At 42.2% G+C, this 11523-nt stretch overlaps 1 pseudogene; it reads right to left on the bottom strand.

Moving 5' to 3' along the window:
- Window positions 1–3482: 3482 nt before the first annotated feature.
- On the bottom strand, window positions 3483–4211 carry LOC101779460 (annotated as a pseudogene).
- Between the last annotated feature and the right edge of the window lie 7312 nt (window positions 4212–11523).

Here is an 11523-nt window from a genome sequence, read left to right as displayed (position 1 = left end):
GACGTAAGATGCACATCCCAGGCGTGAATGGACGGCTCAGGGCTTGCACATTATTGTATTTTCCCGTTCGAACAACTGTGATTCTGTAGTGAGTTATTCATATCACCTCCAATGTATTTGGTGTTTAGCAGGTGTGCGCGCGTGTCAGTCCAGTCCGAATGTTAATGATCACATTTAAATTGATATCTCTCAACTGTCGAGTGTGCGTGTTCACTGTGATTCTGCATGCAATTACTCACTATGAAAATTCCTAACCAAACGGGGTTATGGATGTCCTTGAGGACTGACAAGGATGCTTAGCTGAGACAATGCTTGTGCCAAGTAAGAACAACTCACCCACGGAGCTTACCATCAACCTTGCGTGGCAGCAATAAGCGGAGTGACCCTTCTTCTCTTGTATTTCAAGGGCAACATAACGTAATTACTTCGATTCGTTAAAACAGCATTCATTGAGTCTCTACACCTATCCTTTTTCTTTGGGCTCTAGTTTGAGAACCACTTGTTTTTTTTAAAAAAAGGTATTTGGCTCAGGATTGCCCATTTTAATTTCATTCCAGGATTTCTCTAAATTTGAAAGTTATCACTTAGCAGGTTTCTATACCAAGGCTCAATACAATCAAGTCCGTGGCGTTCGCGAATTTTTACTACCAACCTGCTAGTGCTTATTATCGGACAGGGACACCAGAATTTTTACTAGAAGTGGAAGAGTTACACAAAGTTCGCGAAATGATCACAAGAATTTATACACTAAGATTAGGCAAGCCATTTTGGGTTGTGTCCGAAGACATGGAAAGGGATGTTTTTATGTCAGCAGACGAAACCCAAAGTTCTCAGTGGAACCGCACACCAAATCCCCACCGACTAGTTATAGGATAGACTCACCCCTTGTAACTATATGAGATTGTACACTCAGCAGCAAACATGACAAAGAGCAATTACCCTCCGGCGCATGGAGGGGTGGAGGAATGTACATATATAAATCATTTTACACATGCCTATTATTTACTGTCTATGTGTAGTAAATATCTGAGCAGAATCTTGTCTCTTGTGAGACTATTACTGGTACCATATCAACGATAGTTCTCAAAGTTCGTGGGGATCAGTAAAGCATTTTAATCAACTACTGCCGTCATGTCGCCAATGTTCAGACATTCAGGTGACGTGTTCTATAACAACTTCAATCGACCGAACTGCAACGACATGGGAGGTTCAATGATAAGCAACTTTCTCAGTGTGAAAAACCAGAAGCTTAAGGGTCTGTTTGGTTGGACTGTGAGCTGTGAAAAAGCTGCTGTGAGCTGTGAGCTGTGGAAAAGCTGCTTTAAGTTGTCAGCCGTGAGAAAGCTGAAAGTCGTTTGGTTGAAACAGCTGTGAGACTGTAGGTTTGGCAAGGAAGGTCTGTAATGTCCTTGGAAGGTACGAGGGACTGTTGATATGCAAATTGATTGTAAAACACTGTGTTGTTCACTTAATCACATGTAAATTACCATTTTAGAAAGGGAAATTTATTTTTTTTAAAAATTTTGCAGCCACCATTACCATATTGTCCACATGAATACAAAGATAACATTTCACAAAAGATATATGGTTCATATAAATGTCCACCATTAACATATGGTCCACATAATTATCTCCCTCTCGTCCTAACCAAAGCATCAGCTATTCTACTACGAATAGTATTCATCGTATCCTCATTCTCCCCATCTGGACTCTCATCTCCTTGTGTTTGGGTTATGCCACATGTCTCTTGTAGTAGGTAGTCCTCATCAGCATCACATCTATCAAACACTTTATCATGCAAATTGCTCTCACGAATAAAATTATGCAATGCCATGCAAGCAAGAATAATATGCTTTTGAGTACGAGTGGAGAAACTTGGCATGTCCTTCAAAATACGCCACTTCTGCTTCAACACTCCGAAAGCCCGCTCAATGACATTTCGAAGGGATGAATGCAAAAAATTGAAAATCTCGTACTTCCCTTGAGGAGGACGTCCAGAACGAAGCCGGAATTCTGGTATGTGGTATGTGCTTCCTTTGAAAGGAGCAAGATATCCTACTCTGTTTGGATAGCCAGAGTCCACAAGATAATATTTTCCTACAAAACCAAATCAAATCATCAAAGGAAAACAACAATAGAACTATTACTAACTCTTAACCAACATGCATACCTTTGGGAGGCACAGGAAATGAAGGAAAATTCGCTAATGCATGATTGAGAATCCGTGTGTCATGTGCAGAACCCGGCCAACCAGCAACCGCAAAGATAAACCTCATATCAAAGTCACAAACTGCTAGCACGTTCTGAGATGTATATCCATGTCGACATGTGTGGTTAACCACTTCCTCTGCTGGAACGGCAACTTTAACATGTGAACCGTCTATAGCTCCAATAGCGCCTTTGAAATAAGACCTGAAACGGTCCTCTTTCACCCTTTCATGCTCAGTACAGAAAGTTGGATCTCTTGGCTTGATATTGTCCTTTGCTAACTTGCGCAAACAATTCAATACTTCATGAAACTTGGTGTGAACTATCCATAGCGACCGTGTAAAACGATTTTCAGCTTGTGAAAATGATTGGGGTCCTCCGACGATCCACAGAAACATCGCCAATGACTCAATTGATGAAACATTGTTAGTTGAGATCAAACCGTAATTCGAGATGAGCACATCATGTAGTGCCATGAAAATATCAGTGCTCATTCGAAACATCTTATAAAAGTACCTCGGACGATCAAAGCACCTCGTAACCCATTGAAGTCCAGTTTCTAATGTTTCCCTGTATTCTGCTTTGTTGAAATAATGATCCGTGTACATGTTTCCCATTTGACCAATAGTAGCAGCCTGATAGGAAAGTTCAGCTAGAAGCAATAATCCCTTTTGCTCCTTTTTGGCCAGTTCTTCCATGTTGGCATCCATCTACAGACACAAGTTCAATTCTTCCCTACAGACACAAGTTCAATTCTTCCATTCAGATAACAGAAGCACATAACCAAATATATGAACATCATATGGATGGACAACACGAATATATGAACACCATATGAACACATAACCAATGGTTCTCAAATAGTTCTCACAGACAACTAAATAAATATTGGTGCACAAACGACTAATGGTTCTCAACAAAGGGTAATAACAGACAACTAATGGTTCTCAACAAAGGAAAATAAACAATTATTGGTTCACAACACAACACTAGATAAAGTAGGAAATAGTTCTACTGACGCTTTAACAACTTCTTTTCATGCTCTCTCTCAATCAAATCGAACCTTCCTTCTTTTGTTTCCAGGGAGCTAAAGACCTCCCTAAATTCAGGTTTGACGATAAGGAAAGTGGCTGTGTGCATTAGAGCAGTTTTTTCTTGCACTCCACAATCTTTCACCATCTTCATAGCCTCTGAAATGCTTGGGACTGGATTGGTTGGAGCAGCAGATGAAGCTTCAACACTAGAGGATATCTTATCTGCTGCAGTTTCTATCTTCAAACATGTGTTCTTGTACAGTCGAAAGAATGGGCTCTTCTCCTCCTTCTCTACAATAGAACTAGAGTGTTCCTTGCGTTTCTTTTTTCCTGGCTTTGATTTCTTCAAAGCAGCCAGCTTCACATCATCAATGTCTTGAGTTTTTTGTATCTCACTCACATCGTCATCACTTGACTCATCAGAGGATATATCTCCAGGGCAAGATGCACTAGCGCCATTGACATGTATCTTATCAAACAATATATGCAGATCATCAAGGTGCTTTGGCCCTTGTTTTCTGAACCTCACATGGTTGCATTTGATACCTTTCTCAGGATTATTGCACCTCTGAAATTAAATGAAACAAAGGGTTCATTAGCAAGTAATAGAATATGAAAACATTGAAAATGAACAATGAATAATGACAGTAAAGTGCTTACAGCTAGGTGTTCATCCCACCATTCCTTAGAGCACTCAACAGTTTGCTTCGCCTCATTCCATCCAAGCCCAGTTGCACTATTTTTCAACTCCATGAACCATGTATATTCCTTTTTCATATTGTCCCACTTGTTCTTGAGTTGTTTCTTTGTTAGCTTCTGACCAGTTTTTTCTTCATGCTTAGATATAACATTTTTCCAACCAGTCCTATTGAAAAATCCCAACGGCCTATTTCCAGCTTCTATCTCTCCTTTGCAGATATCAATAAAATGCCTCACATTGGCATCACACCAATCTGCCTTATCAGCCATTCTTGAATGAAGAAAAAAAACTTTGATTCAATTCAGTTACCATAACATGACTACGACCCAAGAACTAGTGTCTATCTCTATACTCTTGTCCTTCAATTCATCCATGATATATCTAGTCTGGCATAAAGGAAGTTATAATACCCCAGATCTTTGGTGGTATTCACCCTACCTAATAATATGCACAATAGTTATTTTTAGATGAGCTACTCCCACAAGTATATTTCACAGAACACAGTTTATAAAACCTTAATGTGCACAAGCCAATTTACTACTCGAATGGCACAGGCCAATTTACTACTCGAATGAACAAGCCATGTGTTTGTTTTCTCAATATACTCCATGAATTAATAATGGCTACCTACATGTATCTGACGGACAGCACAGAGCACAACAGGGAATTCAATATACTTGAGCTCGAGCTCCTAGAGACTCACCTCGAATCCTGACTCACGGAATCCCGTCCACTCGAGTGCTTGCAGATCTGGAGCTGCCAGCCACGGATTGCGCTGCGCCAGCTCCTACAGCTTGGTCCGGGGAGGAGACGAAAGGGGCGGCCACAAGGACGGCCCCAGGAGAGAGGTCAGCGGCGTCCCGCTGGAGGCGGCGGCCTACTGCGACGGAGAGAGGGCGGCGGGGGCCTGCTGCAACGAAGACAGGGCGGCGGCGGCCCGTTGGCAGCAGCGACAGGGCAGGGGCGTCCCGCTGCCACCGGCGACCCGCTGTGACGGACAAGGCGGCAGCAGCCTGCTGCGACGAAGAAAGGGTGGCGGCCCTAGGAGAGGAAGAGAGGGCGGGATGCGCTCTTGCCGGGGAGGAGCGGCCGCCGTCGCCGATGACGAAGCAGGAAGCGCCGCCGCCGGCCCGTGCGCTAACCCTAGCGCAGCCTGCGGTTGTGGATAGAGGAGAGCGATGGTTCTGGACCAGAGAAAGAGAGGAGAGCGATGGAAAATATCGAACTGGTAAGTTGTAAAGAGTGGCAGGCGGGTAATTTGGTGTAAAACCAATCCTTCGCAGCCGGTGAAAGCCGGGTAAGAGGTGCTGCGGGAATACAATGTCGCGCGAAGCTGCTTTTTGTTGAAGTACCGTGCTAGGAGCGCAAGCTTTGGTTAGCTTTCTACTTTTTGCGGCAGCCACAGCACTTTAGAAGTCAAACCAAATAGACTCTAAATAAACAGCAAACTTCTTGTACAGCTTCCGAAAAGGCAGAAGCTCGGAAAAGCTGAGTTTACATGAAAAGCTGAAAAGCTCAATTTTTTCAGCTTTTCGTATCTATTTGAGTTTAGCAAGCTAAATACATCTTCTAAAAGTTAGTGTTGGCTTTTCAGAACTAAAAAGTCAGTAGCAGCTTTTCCGAAAAGCTCAAAAGCTGCAGTTCAAACAAACAGAACCACAGTGAGACTTCTGTTTTTTGAGAATAACAACTCGTAGAGCAATATAGTCTCACCAACAACTTATATATTTATCGTTGAGCCCTTAGTTGTGTGCTGAGAATATTTTAGATTGCTGGTCCAAGAGTTCCTGATGGTGAACCATTGATTGAGCTCGAAGATATACTTGGAAGGTAGAGCTGTTAATGCCCTAGATCTTCCTCACACATAAGCAAATGGAGCGAGAATGTCTTTTTCATGGGGAGTCCATACTCAGTAGACTTTGATCCAATGTTGTTGCTGACATTGATAAAATACTCAAGAAAATCGAATAGTACCACAAAGCTACGCTGCAGAGGCGAGCCAGGCTCTCGGTGTGCAAAGGCGCCTCTGCGGCCAAGTTCGTGGGAAATGTGAGAATCGCCCGTTTCCAACAGCTAGGACTGGCTCACACGGTGCAAGAACGAGTCGCTTGGGGGAGTATGCAGGCCTGGTTGCATAGACACGGAACCGAACAGACAGGCACTGCACGTCTGCACCTATGAAGCCTGGACAGCAGGGGCCTGCATCGCTGGCTCGCTGCTGCCAACCAGGCTGCGGTGGGCAGCAAACAAACCAGGCCGCTCATTAGCGCGGGACCATTTAGATGTATCGTGTAGCTAATAGTTACCTGGAATCTTGCGGTCTTATCACAAATAAAAGTCGGTGCAATATTGGTTGACTCTCACGTGCAAGTCATCGGTGACTGAGTCGTAGTACAGATCTGTGCATCGTTGCTGTAAAAAATATGTTTAGTTGTAATGTATTATAAGGAAGTCCTTTCACAGAGAAGTTTTATGGGAAAACATAAACTAGAAAAGTTGCTTGTTGCAGAAATTAGGAAGTACGATATTTGTAAGAGAACCTAGCTCTATGTTATTTACTATACTCCTTCTGTTCCAAATTATAAGTCGTTTTGACATTTCTAAATTTATAATTTTTACTATGCATCTAGATATAGTGTATACATGTAGATGAATAGCAAAAGTTATGAATCTAGAAATATCAAAACGACCTACAATTTAGAACGGAGGAAATAGTCATCACTTATCAACTGCCCGCCAGCCTTCATCCTTCTGTGTTTAGGATTTTAACAAGATTTAAGAAAGCCTATACCTATATATATCATCAATTTGAAACAATTAGTGTCTGATGATGCCGAGACATGTCTCAATTAATACTCCCTCCATTTTTATTTATAAGGTGCACACGCATATCAAGATTCAAACTTTACGACCAACAATTTGACTTATAATTTTTTATTTTTATAATATATATTTTATATGCTTGGATTCATAATCAAATATACTCTACCATGATTATAAGTTTATAAGCGTAAGTAATATAATATAATATAAATGAATGGTCAAAGTGTTATTTCGAAGACCGTGCTAAGTCATACCATGCTTATAAATTAGATGGAGGGAGCATGTAAAATACGAACTGATTTACACCCGTTATATATTCACGCAGCCATTGCTGTGTTGTGCCTTTCGCCGTCGAGAGGATAAGCACTATGGCTTCAACTGATGAAGGAGTTAGATCTGCATTTGCTTGTTATATATGGATCAACATTCTGTCTATTTTTCTTGTACCCGGAACTTACCTCTTGAGATTAATAATAAAGGGTCATCTTAACTCGCAAGCACTATAAACATAGAGCTGCCTATATAATTTGAGGTCCATGACAAACATAAAATTAATTAGAGCACATATGTGCATATGGAGAAATATTTGTAATGTTCTGCACCATCTATGAGCTAAGAGTCAGACGGATCAATCCACCGACACCGTTATGTCTTTAGGAGTCAGATGCACATTGCACAAGAAATTTGTATTAATATGCGGACAATATGTTGCCATGTACCCCATGCATGTCTACTCGATCTTGACTCATTCAACCTCGATTGCCCACAAACCTTGTAATACCCATTGAGTAGCTCAGCATATCAGTCAATTTGAAGGTACTTCAACTGCTGAAGTCAAATCCAAACATGTGGCAAGATGCCATTTGTGAAGTCCCAAATTGTAATAATCTGTATGATACTACGTATATTTCGTTGGGTTGGCGCCAATAAATAGTACCGAATAGCCCTTCCACTGCGTTGCAGTAGCATCTAATCTTCCATTCTTCTCTTTGCTATATCTTGTCTTCATCACAAGCTTGCAAGTTCACTTGTACCATGGCTTCCACTGCCGCCACTATCAAGGGGGCATTGGTCGTTGCCGTATGCTTCGTGCTGCTCCACTTTTCAATGGGGCAGCAGAGCCATATGAATCTTGCCATATGACAATCGAAAAATAAGTGTTGCACAGTCTCTTCAGAGTTGCCAAGCCCAATCCGCCGCTGAGCACGGCAATTGCAATACCACGTACGCTCGAGTATGACGTTCTATGACGATTGCTTTAAGGGCTGCACTAGTCAGTGCAAGGGCAAGTTCTGCTAAGAACTGCGGCAACCCCTGTGCCCGTACTTGCTGCGAATCCTGCACTAAAGCCTTGTTTAGTTTCCAAATTGGGATGGCAAAGTTTGCATTTTGCCATAAATGCGTAACTGTAGTATTTCGTTTGTATTTGTGAATTATTATCCAAACATTGACTAATTAGGCTCAAAAGATTCGTCTCGCAAAGTACAATAAAACTGTGCAATTAGTTTTTGATTTCGTCTATATTTAGTACTCCATACATGTACCGCAAGTTTGATGTGATGGGGAATCTTCTTCTTGCATAGTGCTAAAGTCGGGAAAAAGGAGACTAAACAAGACATAACACTGCTCCAGATCTATACTCAAGATGCATGTCGTCACGGGGCACTGCATGCCCTGCTGCATGAACGACAGCACCGACAACTGCATGAACAGATTAGTTCCACCTGCCCCGTGAACTGCACGCCACCGCATTCGTGAATCTGAGGCTTCATCTATGTGTGAACGTCCGGCTCGGATGCTCGATCCGTATGTGTAGTGTTTTCCATTTGGAATAATTGTGTTTCAATCTATTCTTAGTCCAATCACTACTCCACAATACTTCATCACTGTCGGCTCGAAACCTATCATTACCGCTGGTTTTGGATCCGTCGTATAGAAGGTGGCAGGGATGGGAATGGGCATCACCACCGGACCTAGAACCGGCGGTGATACCTATTAAAGAAATAAAATAATCCCGCTCGGCCCCGCATCCCACTAGCTGCCCCGCCGCTGGGTGCCGCCACGCCGCCGCAGCCCCATCCCGCGCTGCTACCCAGACGCCAAAGAGAGGGAGGTAAGGGAGGGAGAGAGAGGGATAGGTAGAGAGAGAGAGGGAGAGGGAGAGCGGGGAAGCACACCAAAGCCGGATCTCGTCGTCACCGTCACCACCGGATCCCAACGTAGAGGGACTCCTGGATCTCCTCATCCCGAGCCGCTCTTGCACCTGTAGAGGACCCTCGTGCGGGTCCGCATAAATCTTTTAATTTGTTTGGTGTATTATTTCTTATTTATTGTTTGTTTTGCTTGTGTGATCGTGTAGACGGCGTGCCATTCGAGGAAGGCCACGAGCAGCAGTTAGAGGAAGAGTTTCCACAATTTGTCGAGGAAGGCAAGTGGTTTTCCCCTTCATATTCTTTTTCGTCCCAATAACAGCATGTTAATTCACTTTACTATTTTTCCTATATTGTATAATTTGACGGGATACCTATTAAGGATTTACCTGGTCATTTTTTTTGCCAGGCACTTGAACATCGGGTTTAAATCTTGTTGGGTAAAGATGCTTGGTCATTTTTTTTGCCAGGCACTTGAACATTGGGTTTAAATCTTGTTGGGTAAAGATGCTTAGCTGTTTAATTTGGGATGGTGATATCACAATTTTGAGAATATTAATCATGACTTTAATTGTTGTTATATAGGGATACTTACAAGATTATTTGATTTAATCGGAACATGGAGAACCACCCGGAAAACAGTACAACCGCAAGAAGTATCATGGTTCTGGTCTTGGCTAATAATTAGAGACTTTAGTCTTGGGTAATCTTACCGAAAGAGCAAGAGGGGCGGCAGCAAATGGGGTATAACCCGACCCTCAGACTGATCTGCTCTATGGTAGCTTCGCAATCTAGAGAAAGGTTTATACACACTATCGATTCGGAAACCTTAGCGAGTTACCACTTACTAGGGAATCTTTGTAAAGGCCTTACAGCGTCTCTATGCAATCACACCTCGGCAATCACACCTCGGAAGTGTGGTATTGTGCTTGGCTCGCACAGCATGGTGTGGTCTAAAGTTCTTTTAAACTTTTACGCGACTTGTGGGTAAAGATTTGCGACATCTGCAAAGTGTAAAACTGATATACCAGCCGTGCTCACAGTTAAGAGCGGTCTGAACCCTCACATGATAATTGAACTTAAAGATGGAAATAAATCGTGGTTCCTTAGTTTTGGATAATGTTGGTTCTTTATGCTTAATTGGGTTGGTATAAACTTACACCTAGTAAATAGGTGCTTGCTAATAAAATGTGACCAATTAAAAATGCTAACTGTTGAAAGCCTATCAACCTCTCCTTCTTACCCTTGCCTAATGCTGCTCAGAAGCTTTTGACGACATGGAGTACTTCGACCACTTCAAGGAGTTCTAGACAAGCGTTCACTAGTCAAGCTTGTGGGAGAAGCGGTCGCCGTTTCTTTCGCGTTAAGTTATCGGTGAAACGATTAAAGACCTTCATGTCTATCTCTCGGAGTGTAATAAAGTTATCTACTATCTTGTTTACGTTTGAACACTACATTTGATGTATTCACTTATGAAGTCTACATATGTGTGAGAATGGATCGTGGCACACATATGCTATTCATTTGATTTTGTCCTAAAATCGGGTGTGACACAATAAATCTTCCAATGGCCTACAACTATTGACGCCAGGAAGCCGGCACATCAACCATAGTCAGTAAATTGCACCATAGTACGGGCTACGGCTCCGTAGCCTTATTTGCATACGTAGCTGGTGATATCAAAGCTCATGGTCATCTATCTTTTATCCTTTTATTACAACATCGATTTTAGAATGAGCTACTTTAGGTTCGCCGTCTGCTACTGCTATTATCGTCTCTATTATTACTCAGCATTAAATTTTGCAATCAAAAGGGTAAGCACTAGATTTTTAGCTGAAAGGATCACCATTCCTTTCCTATTTCCAACTACCTGATTACCTCTCAAACCTTCCATTATATATTATAAAGGATGGTGGTGCCCTTAAAAATTGACCATCGGATTTTAACTAATATACAGTCATGGTAACTCTCATGGATTCATGCCAAACATCAAATCAGAACATAATTAAGGCGTACAGGAGGCTTTTGTATTGTTGTGCAATTATTGTGAGTTGAGAGTCTGATATATCCATCCTCCCGTAACATTTCTATCCAGTGAAAACAAGAGAAATATTACATTTGGTAGTGTATGTAGTAGGGTCAACGGGATCGAGGCAGCAGCAAAAAGATTGATAGAAGTAGTAAGGGAGGTAGCAGTGACCGTGTGCTGGACTGCTGGTCATATTGTTATTTTGATTGCAAAAGTGGAAAGATTGTAATAGCATGTGCATCATGCATGTCTAACCTTAGCTTGACTGTTTCTTACTCCACTATCCAGATTCCAGACACGCTGGAAAGGTTCATTATAATGAACAGATCTGGGTATGAGTGAATTATTTTCTGAAGTCAACTTCTAAGGGACGAAGAATGGAGCACGTTAGAGTTGCTTAATCCTCTTGAAGTCAACTTGTACCATGCTGCCAGATGCCATCAGTGAATTCTCAACCTTTAATCTAAATTACAAACTAGCAAGGGATCCTATGTATGTACTGGCAGATCCGTTGGGTTGGTGCCTATAAATAGCGCCCAATAACCCATCATACAGGCACCGATTGAGCTGCTAGCCCAT

This window comes from Setaria italica, chromosome III, assembly GCF_000263155.2.
Source record: "Setaria italica strain Yugu1 chromosome III, Setaria_italica_v2.0, whole genome shotgun sequence".
Taxonomy (NCBI): domain Eukaryota; kingdom Viridiplantae; phylum Streptophyta; class Magnoliopsida; order Poales; family Poaceae; genus Setaria; species Setaria italica.
This window is presented reverse-complemented; position numbering and strand designations above follow the sequence as displayed.